Source organism: Perognathus longimembris, chromosome 2 (genome assembly GCF_023159225.1).
Source record: "Perognathus longimembris pacificus isolate PPM17 chromosome 2, ASM2315922v1, whole genome shotgun sequence".
NCBI classification, from domain to species: Eukaryota; Metazoa; Chordata; class Mammalia; order Rodentia; family Heteromyidae; genus Perognathus; species Perognathus longimembris.
In genome coordinates, this window is record NC_063162.1 from 126,879,341 (window position 1) to 126,892,728 (window position 13,388).

The following is a 13,388-nucleotide window of genomic DNA, read 5'->3' on the forward strand; positions in this document are numbered from 1 at the left end:
CTAAAGACTCTCTTTGGACTCTGCCACCTGGTGATCTCTTTTCTCTCCCATAGCCTCTATGTTCCTACTGTGGTTTGGGTTTGATTTGTTCTCCAACTATCCCATTGCTGGAAACTAGGCCTTCAGTACCCAGTGCACAGTAATGAGGTCACAAAGGGGTTTGACTCTCAGAATCCATTACTGCTGGTTTCATAGAGTGAGTTAATGCTTATGAGAGTGGGTTGTTACAAATTAGGGATGCACTGTGCACTTAGTCCCTTCTGTACAAATGCTATTTTATGTCATGTAGTGATATCCTAAGGGGCCCTTGCCAGAGGCCAAACAGATGGAGCTATCCAATCTTGGCCTTTTAGCCTCCACAATTATAAGCTAATTAAAGGGGTGACATTGACCAAGAAGCATTATACTTATTACCTGATTTATGGAATTGTAATCCAATGTACAACTACTTAATAATTATGATAAAACTTAGAAATGGGGAATAGTAAACAAAAGGTAAGAGATTCTTTTGACTCAATAACTGAAAGAGAAAAGCAAGCCTCTTTTTAGAAAGTAATGAGTCCCCGGCATTTTAATACAGCAACAGGAAAAGGACTAATCCAGTCCTCAAAAGATAACTCAGAGTTTGTAGAAAGCAAAGCAAGGGAGAAAGGGTGTCTGCATTTGCTTTCATACTCAAGACATCTCCATCTTTTAAACCTACGATATCACTGATTCTTTTCTGACTGCCCAGAACCTTTGCTCCAACCTGTGCAATATTTGCAGGTGGGCAGCACAGAGGTGTAGTTCCATTATTTTTCACTTCAACCTCAGGCCTGCAGGATTAGATTATTCAAGGAGGGAGCTGCCTTGCCTTAAGTTGTGGCTGACTTGGTGAACAGAGAAAAAGAAAAAAGAACAGGTAACCTTAAGTTTTGCCAGTTCAAGTTAAATGACTAACTAGATAGTGTCAAATACAGTTGACAATCTCTTCAATGGAGAAGGTGATTGTTCATGGAAGGAGACAGCCTTAGGCCACTTATTTTACCTTAAATAAGTTACATGATCTCTCTCTGAAGGTCAGGTCCCTCCATGTAGGTCCCTCCATGCAAGAAGGATGATTCCTAGTACTGAGTTTTGTTATGGGGAGGTACCAACTACAAACACATGACAGATATATTGCTGTCATTTGCTACAGGAAAGGTAAATGCATTATTACTTTGCCTAATTTTATGACACAGTCAAGAAGCCATATGTGAAAATGAATAAGCCAATCCTGAACCAAATGGTAACATTTGGGGACAGTAATATATTTTTTATTAACTTTTCTACCTATAGTTTGCTATGTCGTCTGACTAAAATTTTGATCCTTGGAGCTTGCCGCCAAAGCAAACTTATCTAATCTTCATATTTTTAGATAACATAGCATATTTATTTTTAGAGAACCTATACAACCCAACATAAATCTGTGTAAAGACATTTCATATCAAAAGTACACAATTCTAACCCTGTAAGAAATGGCTGCCATTGTCATCTTTTAAAATGAGGCTTTCCAAAATGTGTTATGTATAAAATTAATTTTTCAGAAAATTAGCACTGAAGGTGTTAAGTAAGGAGGAAGTTTGGAAGATGGTAGTGTAAGGGAAGTTAAGAAGGTTTTTGAGCCAGGCATAGTAGGAAAACCATGCTATCCCAGCACTCAAGCAGTTAAGGCAGGAAGAACACTAATTCCAGGTCAACTTGGACTGCATAGAGAGACCTTGTGTCAAAAATCCAGAGGAATAAAAATTTAAGATTTTTGTCTCAAAAAATCCAAATCTAAAGAATTGGTTTTTGGTTTTGTTCTGTCTTGACTTGGTATGTGTGTCATAAAAGGCATGGGAGTCCTACATTTACCATTTATTTACTTAGAGAAATAACATGAGGAGTTATCCTCTGTACCTTTTCTTGTTGTTGTTGTTTTTTGATGAACACATTTTCCTAGACACAATAACACAGGAGACAGGGCTGATGACATGGGGAGCAGAGAAAGGAATGGAATCCAAGAAGAGATGCACTAAGTCAGGGCACACCAACAGAGGCAATGACACCAAGAGCAGGTAGCTCGATGCAACAGAGAACTCAGTAAGGCCAATGGGAAGCTGCAGAACACATGTGTTTGGCCTTTCATGATACAAACTAAAACACTCTGAGCCTAGGAGGGTCTTCAGACCTTATTCACCACAAAGTGTGTCCATTCTAAGGAGATTATTTTTGTTTTTATTTCAAAAGGAGTGCCACATACATGAATTTTAAAATGACTTCAAAGATATTAATTCATGAAGGGAGAACGGAAAATAAGCAGTATGTTCAGAACAGAAGGTGGCTGTTCATGTCTCTTTTGAGCAGCATTACTAATAGGCCCATCTCAAGGTTAACAGCTGAATTTTTAATTTAGTGCTGTCTGTTATCCACAAGAATGGGGATAAGGACAGATCAAACTTTCAACCACTTGCATTTTACCGAACACCATTCCACGTGCCCTATACATAGCTTCTTAGTTCAGTCTCATAACAACTGTATTATTTTCCCCATTTTGCAGATGAGTCACAGAGAATTTAATATGTTCCCCCCCCCCCCCCGTTAAGCTAGTGAGAGACAGAAAGACTGAATTCTAGGTTGTCTTGTTCTAAAACCCAAATTCCTAACAACTATACAAACTCAGTCTCTGAGATATCCAGTTCCCATTTGAGGTATATATCCATTTTGACTGATTTTGGGTGCAAGTGAAAAGAGCACTGGCTCACAATATCTGGAACAAGTATTTTCCCACAAAATAAGAAATCTTGAAGTATCTCCTGGCACTTATGCAGTAGCTCAGCAATAGCAATATCAGGGCCAACTTCTCCCTTCATGATGACAAAATGACTCTGTTGGACATAGTAGATATAATGGAGGAAAGGGTGGCATTAGTTTCTAAGGTCCCTTTAGTCTGGAAACTAAACTGTCCAAAGGGTTCTTTCTACCTCATTTCCATAACAATATCACATGGCCATGCCTGGCTGCAAAGGAGTCTGGGAAAAGGGATTTTTCCCCCCAGACCTAAGAGGGAAGTGGCAAACTGTTTGGAAACAGGTGCTAACGTAGGCAGCCAAGAGTATCAGCCACAAGCGGTTGGATGGGTCAGGAAAATACCAACGGAACTTCATCATACAATGTGTCACCTATGCCGGGAATCCTAGGAGAGTTAAACAGCAACAGTTAGAGGTTACCACAAAGCCAGAAATGAATTGAAGACTTACATGCACTTTTGTAAGTGTCTGCTTACCTTCATCATCTCAATGCTTTTCTTGATCAAATTTATCTAGGTATTTCATAAAAATTAATAATTTCACATACTTTCACACACTCATGTTCTTTTATCTACATTATTCTTATTTGCTTTGGTAAACTGATATCTCCTTACTTAGTAAATCACAATTTGTAAATCACCATTTGTAAAGCTGAATTGCAGTTTGTCAGTAATTAAAAATGAAGAACTTATACACATACACATATATGTACATATAATGGATTGTTCACATTTATAATCTATGTTATTTTCCAGTTTGCACTAGCTTCTCTAAGTCTTTCTACAACTTTAATTGTAATTTTTAAATGTATTTTTATCATGGCACTCAAACTCAGAAAACCTGTTAAGGCAACTACATAATGCAATGTAAAAATCCAGTTAACATATTGCTATGGAAACCAGGAAATAGAAACAGCACTCTAATCATTCACTTAGACAACTATAGCTCTATGTGTGTGTGTGTGTGTGTGTGTGTGTGTGTGTGTGTGTGTGTGTGTGTGTGTGTGTAGGTCCTCACCACATGAGTGTATACACACAAATTATTCACCTTTTGTTGAAAGCTGTTACTGAACAACTGTTACTTATCCACAGGTAAATTCAGTAGCCTATAAACAGTAATGTAATCTTTTAGCATGGACTGCTTTCAATTACTTATGCCAGTCAATATCAAGGCACATTCACTGGACACTGTTGCTCTTTTAGGCATCCTCTAGGTATAGCATGGTATGAGGAGACTTGGTTGGGATTTGAGAGCAGGGTTCTAACATGGCCTCTCTATCCTCCTAGAAACTCTGCAAGACTGTTTCTTCATCTGAGAAATGATTGGATGCAGGACTCTGGTCATGTATTTTAAGGATTGAAATCCTTTTCTATGGTCTTTGGTACTACGTTGGGTACATTAGTTAGTTCTTACTGAACCTTCCTAGTCTTCATATAGTAGTAAGTAGTAATGAACCTGCACAGCAAGTAACAGTAACAAATTCTCTTCTCAGAGGTTGATGTTATTGAACACAACCTGGTAAGAACTGGGAAAACTCTCAAGTTCGAATAGGCAATTCTGTATTTTAGTAATTTCTTTTTTTGTTTTGTTTTGTCTTTTCTTTTTTGGCACTGGGGATCAAACCCAGGACATTGCACTTGCTAGGCAAGTGATTTGCCACTGAGCTACATCCCAGCCCCCTCTGTATTTTAGATCTTGTTACTTTTGAATATTTACTTTTGTAAGTCAATGTCAATTTTTGTATATGAAATATAAAATAAAATTATCCTAGAAAATGAATCCTAATTCAACAAGGCCCTAAACTTTAAACACACACACACACACACACACACACACACACACACACGCTGTTCAAGAATTAAACTTTTGTTCAGGCTTGCTTATTTGCCCAGTTATTTCATCAGTCTGTTGCTGCCTATGAAAAAAAAAAGAAAAGTTAAACTGAAGCCTCCATGGGGTTCACCTCCTCTGTGTGCTTCCTTCCAGAAATCCGAGTTATTATAGTAAGGGATACTGGTTGCATAATGAAATCGTTGGGACAATTCGTCGCTCCACTCCTACCACGTCTCTGACAATGAGCTCCTTGTTTTCCCCCATGCCCACATCCCTCACCACCCGGGTGAGTGCCCCGAGGCTACCAGGAGGCATGGGAGAGGCTGCAGGCTGCGGGCAGCGCCTGGGGTGAGCCGAGGGTGCACTACGGGTGCCCTAGGGGTGCTCGGAGTGGGGTGGGGTGCGCGTCCAGCACTCCACGCGCCCCGCTGGGTGACACTCGCCGCTTGAGCGCCAGGAGGGGGAGACTCGATCCCGTTTATCTCCGGGCTGTGCTAACTTCAGCGTTCCCCGAAACTGGGGGAGGAGAAAGCGCGCAGCCAGGGGGAGAAAACTTGTGCACTTTAGAAAGTTTCACCTTGTCGTGGGCGGGGCAGGGGAGGAAACGCGACCCCCACGGGGGTCAGGCGGTGGCGCCCCGGAGGCAGGAAGGGCGCGGGGGAGGGGGGGCGGGGGGAAGGCGGTTTCTCCCTCTAGGTGGTGCCAGTCTCCCATCTCAGCAGTCCTCCGACGTGGCGGATGGACAGTGAGAGAGACAGACAGACGGACAGACACGTGTCGGGAAAGACCGGCGCTTGGGTCCACGGGCCTTGATAGCACTGCCTACCGGCTGGACGCGCCCGGGGCGGTGCGCACCGGTGCCCGGCTGAGTCACCCGGGGCGGAGAAAGCGTGGAGGGAGGGCAGGCGGTGGGGGGGGGAGAGGGAGGGACAGACGGACGGACGGACAGAGGGAGGGGCCTGGGCTCGGCCCGGCCGCAGGTGACCCGGGCTGTCCGCAGCGTCCCGCGCGCTTTGTGAGCAGATGCGGAGCAGGCTGAAGCGCGCGAGCCAGATGCGGGGCGGCAGCTGAGCGGCCGCGCGGAGGCGGGGAGGCGCGCGGCGCGCGGGGTCCCTGCCGCGCTCACTTGGCCGCCGCGGGGTCCTGGGCACCGCAAGGTAGAAACTCCAGCCGCGCTCACGTCTCGCACCCCACCCTCTCCCCAGCGCCCAGCGCTTCTGCTTTCTTTGTTCCCCTAAGAGAACCTGGCTGCTGTTCCCGAGGACCAGACCGCCGAGGTGGGTGAGACTTCATGGGCTTGGGTAACTGACGGATGGGGTCCGGGGAGGTGGAAAGGAGCAGGGGCTGGTCGCCTTAGGGCGTTGATTCTGAGGGCCACCTGTGTGACTCGGGAAAGAGGGGGCCCTGTGAGGCTGTTAGGGCCAGGCAAGTTTCAAGGCTGCGATCTGACTCAGCCCTCACAGAAAGGGATCGGTCCCCCAGTCCAGGGTGATGTCGCCGGCAGAATTGGGGCCAGCTAGCCATTTCCTTGTCCCCAGCCCTGCTTTATTCGTGTTATGTGGAGGTCTTCCCCAGAGGGCAGGTGTTTCTGGGGCCGGTCTGAATTCTTCCTTTCTGCCAAACTCCGGGAGATTGTGATCCATCATTTTCAATGGCACTTTATCTCTTGGCTGGGGTTCGATGGAGGTGAAATAGATTATAACCAGAGGTCAACCGTCTGGCTAGTTTGTGTGCTGACCCCCTAATTAAAACACCGATGTAAGTACATTGCAGAATTTACTCTGAAGTGTGGTTTCCCATTTCCTACCTTTTATGTTTTTCAAAGAGCACTTTGCTAATTTGGCCGTTGGCGAGGGTTCCAGAGACACTAGCTAGATGCCCAGTAGATTTTCCTTATCACGGGCTTATGTTCAAAGGAGCCCTTGGGCAGGATGAAATATCGTCGACTGTCTCCGGAAAAATAATCAGGATACTCTAATTGCCAGTAGCCGGTGAATATGAGAAGATTGTAAGAAGGGACACTGGAGAGACTATAGACTGAATTTTAAGAAGATTGCTCACATTTTGTACCGTTGGGTGGAGGTTTATTCTGTCACTTCTGTCAGCCAGACACATGCACATTGCCATGCAAATGGATTCAGAAAAAAATTATTTCCTTTACAGCTAAAGTATTATAGCTGACTAATGAATTTTTTCTGCATGAAGACGATCTGAAAATGATGTACATGGTGTTTCTCTTTGCGACTGGGCCATAAATTGCGAGATTGTGTGAAGAGTGCAAGTGGTGTTTGGATTATTTACAGGTATATAGCTTTCCTTTCCAGCTGGAAGCTTATTTGGGCTTTGTTCTGAATAAGTGAACTTCCATATTGAAACCCAAGTGAAGGGCTTTAGTCTCGGTCATTACAAACCTAAGGTGTGTGCATTTAGTGTTTTATTGTTTGGGAACTGCTTAATAACAAGCAGAATTTACATCATCAGAAATTTTTTGTAGTATCAAAAATTTGTCTGATTGCATATAGAAGGTATGGGTGTTTTTGAATTAGTGTTCAATTTTCAAACTGAACAATGCATTAGCCAATAGTTATTAACCTACACATATTTTGCTATTAACAAGATTGATGACGTCTATGACATGACCTAGCAACTACTGCCTTTTTCAAGATTGCTTTGTTTTTTGATAATTTGCAATAGAAGTCTCCATTAGATATTTACTAAACACTTTCAGAATTAGAGAATGAGGTTTATCTCCATGTGATACGAATGTACCAGATTAACCTAAGCTAGTAAATATGAAAGATTCCAATGTTTTCACTATTTTTAAACCTCTTCTAAGCAGAAGAAACACCCACAATTTATGCTTTCCTTTTAAGGCCACCTAAGCAAATGCCCACATTATTCTCAATTTCTTAAAATTGTTTAATGAGGGCTAGACTAAGAAGCACATTTCAAAAGTCACTTTCCAAAGCTGTTGTTATTAACAAGTACTTCAAAGAGGACTAGTCTATTTCTTTTTCTTTTACATGTCTATTAAATTGCCACAAATAAATGTTGCCTCAAATGTGATCATCTCAAGCAAAGTGAGTAAATCAGCCTTCCAGCTGACATGCTCTCAGATACATACAAAGTGTCACTATACTGTGACGTGCCCAGGCCTAGGCACAGTGCACCCATTCTGGTTACTTCCCAACTCTGCCTCCTTCCTTATCTCTTTCTTTTGTTTTGGTCACAGTTGCTTCGGACCTCTTTACTCCCTAAATAGGCCACTATTCTGTTTTTTTCAAGGTCGAAGTTCAGTAGTTTCTGCAGAGCCATCTTCATCTCTTTGCCCTATCCCTACTATTTTGATTAGTCTACTATGTTTACTCATGGAGTGCCTAATTTCCTTCTTGTTTTCGCCTAGAGGAGGAAACATGCAGAAACACACCTGATGGGGAATTGGTTTTCTTGTCTTGGCTGGTGGATGTTGAAACTTGTGTCTTTTGTTACTAAACCCTCGGGGCAGAGTTTTGTTCTTGGACTTTCTCAGTCCAAACTAGTTACCTCTCAGTAATAAGGGATAGGTGCAGTTACTAACTCAGAATTGCTTCAACTCTGTGTTCTTAACGGACATCGTGCTGCTACCAGGCACATATTTGCCTTACCGACAATAGCAAAGAATTGTACTTTGAGCATCATATGTGCTGGGTTCTAGGAGAATATTGTTTTCAAATGAAGAAATGTAAATTTCTGCCCTGGGAGAGTTTATGATCCACTTGTGCAGACAGGTATCACTTGTGTAAGGTCAAACTCAAATTCATAATTATTTAGTTATAGATATTATTAAAAATTATATAGAAGTTATTCATTTACCACTAAACAATAGAATTTTCTAAAGACTGAAAGATGGAAATCTAAAGAAATATCTTGGACTTTTAAGATTGCTTGTGCCTATTTCATCTTTGTGGGACAAGACATTGGATGTACCTAATATTAATGTCGTATGTTAATGTTTCCTAAGTTACAGACAAGGAAACAGCTTGAGCCTGGCTCATGCCATTCACAACTCTCCCCAGCCATCAGCTAAGGTTGAGTCTTGGAAGAATCTTTCAGTGAAGCAAAGGACAGAGTAAATAAAGAATGTAACATTTTACATGTTACATTCAACTCTCTTTTTTTTCTCTTTCTCTCTTATCTCTTCCTCTTCTAACTCCCTCCATTTGTCCTTTCTCACTTTTTATTGAGACATATACCAAAAAAAAATAAAAATAAAAAGGGTTTCATTCATATGTGTGGGGTGTTCAACTCCTGTTATCAGATTGAGAGCTGTGAGTAATTTTGTAATCTGCCCTTCCATCAGAAAGCCTGTTCTCAGATATCTCTTCAGCTGTGTTAAAACAGTTTAATATAGCCCCTTTGGGTTTTGTTTCAATAAAGACATCCAGTAAAACCTGACTACTTTGCTTTTCAAGGGAGAAAATGAAGAAAGTGTTTTTATAAGCTGTAAAACATAATTGAGAGAAAAATCACACGTGTGGATTTGTAGCAGGAGGTGTGAGTCCTGTGTAATGAAGAACAATTAACTTTGTGATCACACAACTAGGTACATGTATTTCCTTCTAGGGTAGCATAAATGTAGGTTTCTGTAGATTGCTTTTGCTGACTTTAATTTCTGTAATAAATTAGGTAGGTAGAGGGCCATATGACTTACCTACTGGGTGATGTACTTCTCCTAATATAAAAAGGGATAGATAATGGGTACAAATGGGGCTGGAGAGCCACAGGTTCTGAGAAAAAGCCAGCTTCCTGCACTGGACAATGCAGTCATTCACTCCGAATAATTTATTGAGTGCCTACTAAGCATAGTTTTAGACTCTGGTGTTTCAGTGGGAAGCTATTGAGGAAGGGCAACAATAAAGAAATGCAGAAATAAAATGAGTACTAGGCAGCAAGAAGAGCTACAGCAAGGCTTAAAGCATTGAAGGGGAATAGAGACTATAAAAGATAAGATGGTGGTGACTGGAAAGTCAGAAGTCAGTAGTGAGTGAGAGTATAGAGGCCTCACACTAAATTGTGGCCTTTAAGCTAGAGTTTGAAGGACATGAGGAGATCAGTTATGATGCAGCTCTTGGGAGCACTTCTCAAGAGAGCTCATCTCCTCTTGTGTTTTGTTGGTTGGTTAATTGGCTTTTGTTTTTGTTTTGTAAAATTGTGCAGTGAGTAGCATGTGCAGCCAGATACCAAGTTCTTGTTTGGGAGTGGGAGTTCTGAAAAATGCCTGCTAGAATCCCATAGATGAAGATAGAGGGGTAGCCCACACACCTTGGCTTATGGGGTATGGAAGAAGATTCTGTATTTTTCTGAATTCGGCTAATTCATCCCAGATCAGAGATCATTCATACAAGTTTCCTTGTTTCTCAAACTGAGCCTGACCCAGTGGGCTTTGCTGAGAGTTATATTCAAGGCCTTTTTGCTGATTCCTTTCCAAAGTGTGAAACTAGAGATTGCAAAGGAGCGATTAAAGTACCTCTTTCTTTGCTTTTCCAGTGTTAAGACACTGTGTTAGATTTTCCTACTTTTCTTCCTTTCTCTATCATGACTTACCTATGTCCCATGTGATTATTTGTGAATAGGTAACTTAAAAGAGTGAAACTAACCCATTCACTGACACACTGTTAGGAAAAGCTCTACCAAACCAGGGAATAGAAATCCCTTAGCAACATCCCAGAAGCCCAGAGGCCCAGTGCACTGTGTGACCCCATGTGATAGCATCTTTTAAATGTTCAAGAGAAGCCAAGCATCTCCCAATTTAGAAATATTGACTCAATGTCTTTAAAATACTGCACATTCTAGAGACAGAGAGTCTACAGACTGATTAGAACCCTGGAGACTCAGTCATACTCTTAAGCCTTGACCATATCTACTCTGGGATTGCTGCACATTTTCAAGTATTCTAGAATTCAGTTGCATGTACAAAACTGTTTATCTTCTAGATTTCTCCAAATCCACCCCACTGGAAATTAACCAGTGCATATGAAAAGGATATTTTATAATGCATTACCCATTGGCACATACTTATTTTTATGGAGAGGGTTGAACCCAGGACCTTGCATATACTACGAAAATGCTCTAGCACTTTAGCCATTCACTAGTCCTTCTGTTTTTATATTGTTTTGGAGAAGGGATCTTAATAAATTTGCTAATATTGGCCTTGAATTCAAGATATTCCTTATTTTTGCCTCCCAAGTAGCCGAGATTACAGACTTGATATACCATGCTTGGCACCAATGTTTTTCCCCAAATTCATCAGCTCACATGCTTTGCATCATACTATATGTTTCTAAACTAAAGGATCATCTGGTTATTTCATCCATACACTGAACCAATCATTCTCTGAAACCTGAATCCATTCTAACTTTATATGTGAAGTTTACTTCTATGTTCTCTTATTCAGAATAAACTCTTCCTATGGAATATTGGCTTTTCTATTTTTTTTCTCTTTCTTAAAATTTGAATCTGACTGAATGTCACTTGTTATTCTCCTACAACTGAAATTCAAAATGTGCTAGTTTTGAGTGCCCTTTAAAAGCAAGCAGCTTAGTTTTGGGACCTATTTTCCAAAATAAATAAAAGCTCACAGGTTATGTGCTAACTTGTTTCCTTTAATTCTAATAACTCAATGAAGTGCCCAGGCTAGTGGCTTTCCACCAGAAAACCACTGTACTAAAAATGTAGATCGTGCACTGTATTTCTTCCTAGTACTTTTTTGCCAAATATAGTAATTTTTTCAAATATAGTAATATATCATGAAATGACAAAATTCAGAGCAGTGTCTGTTTCCCATTTTGAAATGATTTGTATTCCCCAAGTGAAAACTTGGAGATTTTCACCTAAAAATCTCAGATCCAGATTTAAAGTTGTATATTAAGACAGTAAACAGAGAAGGAATGACTTTTCCATTCAAAAAGTAATCTAGCTGTTGGGTAAGACCATAGATGGTTTCTAACTTATAATATGAAATAAAAAATATCAAAAAGTGGATTCAAGAGTGGAGATCTTTGCAATAAATTGTTCTCTGCAAGTCTGAGCATTTGAGTAAAATTGTCTATCAGATATACACCTCCTTTGGTGCTGACTCAATATAAAAAAAAAAAAGTCCAGTCAAATTTGGACTACACAAGACAACTCAAACTAGTTCTGAAAATAAGGTTTGGCCTTTCATGGGACCAAAGAGCAATCTCCCTCTTTAATTTTAAACCTAGGGTTTTTTTTTAAGGGAAATTTAATCCATGTGTTTTTGATTCAGTAAGTCTTAAACCATTACCCAGAAACCGTATGTCCTTCTAAGCCCTTTGATGTTGAGAAAAAAATCTTTGAAACCATGTCAGGCCTTCTTTCATTCCAAAAAAATAGGAAGTTACTCTTTGTTAAGAGTCAGTAAATAGCATATTCAGAAATCCAAGTTAGGTATAAAATCTTGAAATCATCAGAATTGGATAATGCAATACAAAAATAAAGGTATCTTTAAAGACCTGCTTACCATGGCACTTAGTTGACATCTTTACTTCAAGAAAATGATTTTGCCCTGCTTCCTTCTTTTATTGCGATAAAAATATAAAGCTCAAATATTTATCATCTTTTGCTTGGCACATAGTAGGCACTCAGTAAATATTTTCTTGAGTGCTCAACAACTGACATTTTCTTCCTCTTAAAAACCCTCCAGTTAATGTCAGTCTTTTTATTCAGTATCAATATCCATCTGTTATATCTTTGATTGAGATCTATTCTGAGCTAGTGACCTGTTTCAACAAATTTTCAAAATAAGCCATCTAACTAAATATATGACATTTATTGAAATTCATTTTGCACCAAGAAGCAACTGCCTTGCAAAGAATTCTGAAAATAGGAAGGAATTTCTGGACTAATTTGATTAAATATTCAGTTGTTACCATATGCTTTCTGAACATTTATTTTCCCCCCTTTTTACTATTCCTCCCACCTTGACATGCTTGCTAACTGCAAGCTCTGGACAGAAAAGAGGGCAAAGGACAAAGGGTGAATCAATGCAACAGTGATACCCATAAGACACTATGTTGGAAATGAACTTTACAACTTAGGGAGGAGGGAAAGTGGGAGAAGACAAGGGTGGGGTAACAATGTTGGACAAGAAATGTACTCCTTACTTTATTTATGTAACTGTAATACCTCTGGCATCACTCTTATAATAAAATTAAATTCAACTAAAAATATGAGACAAGCTGAGCAAACAGGATTCATCCCAGGGATGTAAGGCTAGTTGAATATATGGAAATTAGTAATTGCCACACATCAACCAAAGTAAAGACAAGACACAGATGATCATTTTGGTAGATGCAGGAAAGTTCTTTCACAAGATCCAGAAAGAAAGAGGAAAACAAGAGAGAGAGAGAGAGAGAGAGAGAGAGAGAGAGAGAGGGCCACTTGTAACTACAAGCAAGAACAGCAAATTCCAACAGGCTTAGAAAACATAATGCTATAATCCTAAATTGCCATACTATTGGAAAGGGGAGAAAGAAGTGCTCAACAAGGACACAGGTGCTGAGTTCTGCATCATATTACATCGATGATACATATTTGAATTCCATTGTGGGGAGTAAAACACCTTTCTGCTTAGTTGGATTTCCTGTGTGTGGGGGGTGTGTGTGGGGTGTGTGTGTGTGTGTGTGTGTGTGTGTGTGTGTGTGTGTGTGTTGTTTCACACGAAGCTGCTTTACAGACAGGGAGAAG

The 13,388-nt window shown here is 40.6% G+C and overlaps 1 protein-coding gene across 3 annotated transcripts in view; it reads left to right on the top strand.

Moving 5' to 3' along the window:
- Positions 1–5,628: 5,628 nt before the first annotated feature.
- Met (MET proto-oncogene, receptor tyrosine kinase) overlaps positions 5,629–13,388 on the top strand; it is a 112,114-nt gene continuing 104,354 nt past the window's right edge. For 2 of the 3 annotated variants that reach the window (XM_048340107.1, XM_048340108.1), the window contains exon 1: positions 5,629–5,920. The gene's annotated coding sequence lies outside the window, so the exon portion shown is untranslated. The remainder of the gene's footprint in view (positions 5,921–13,388) is intronic. The other variant, XM_048340109.1, reaches the window with a different exon arrangement.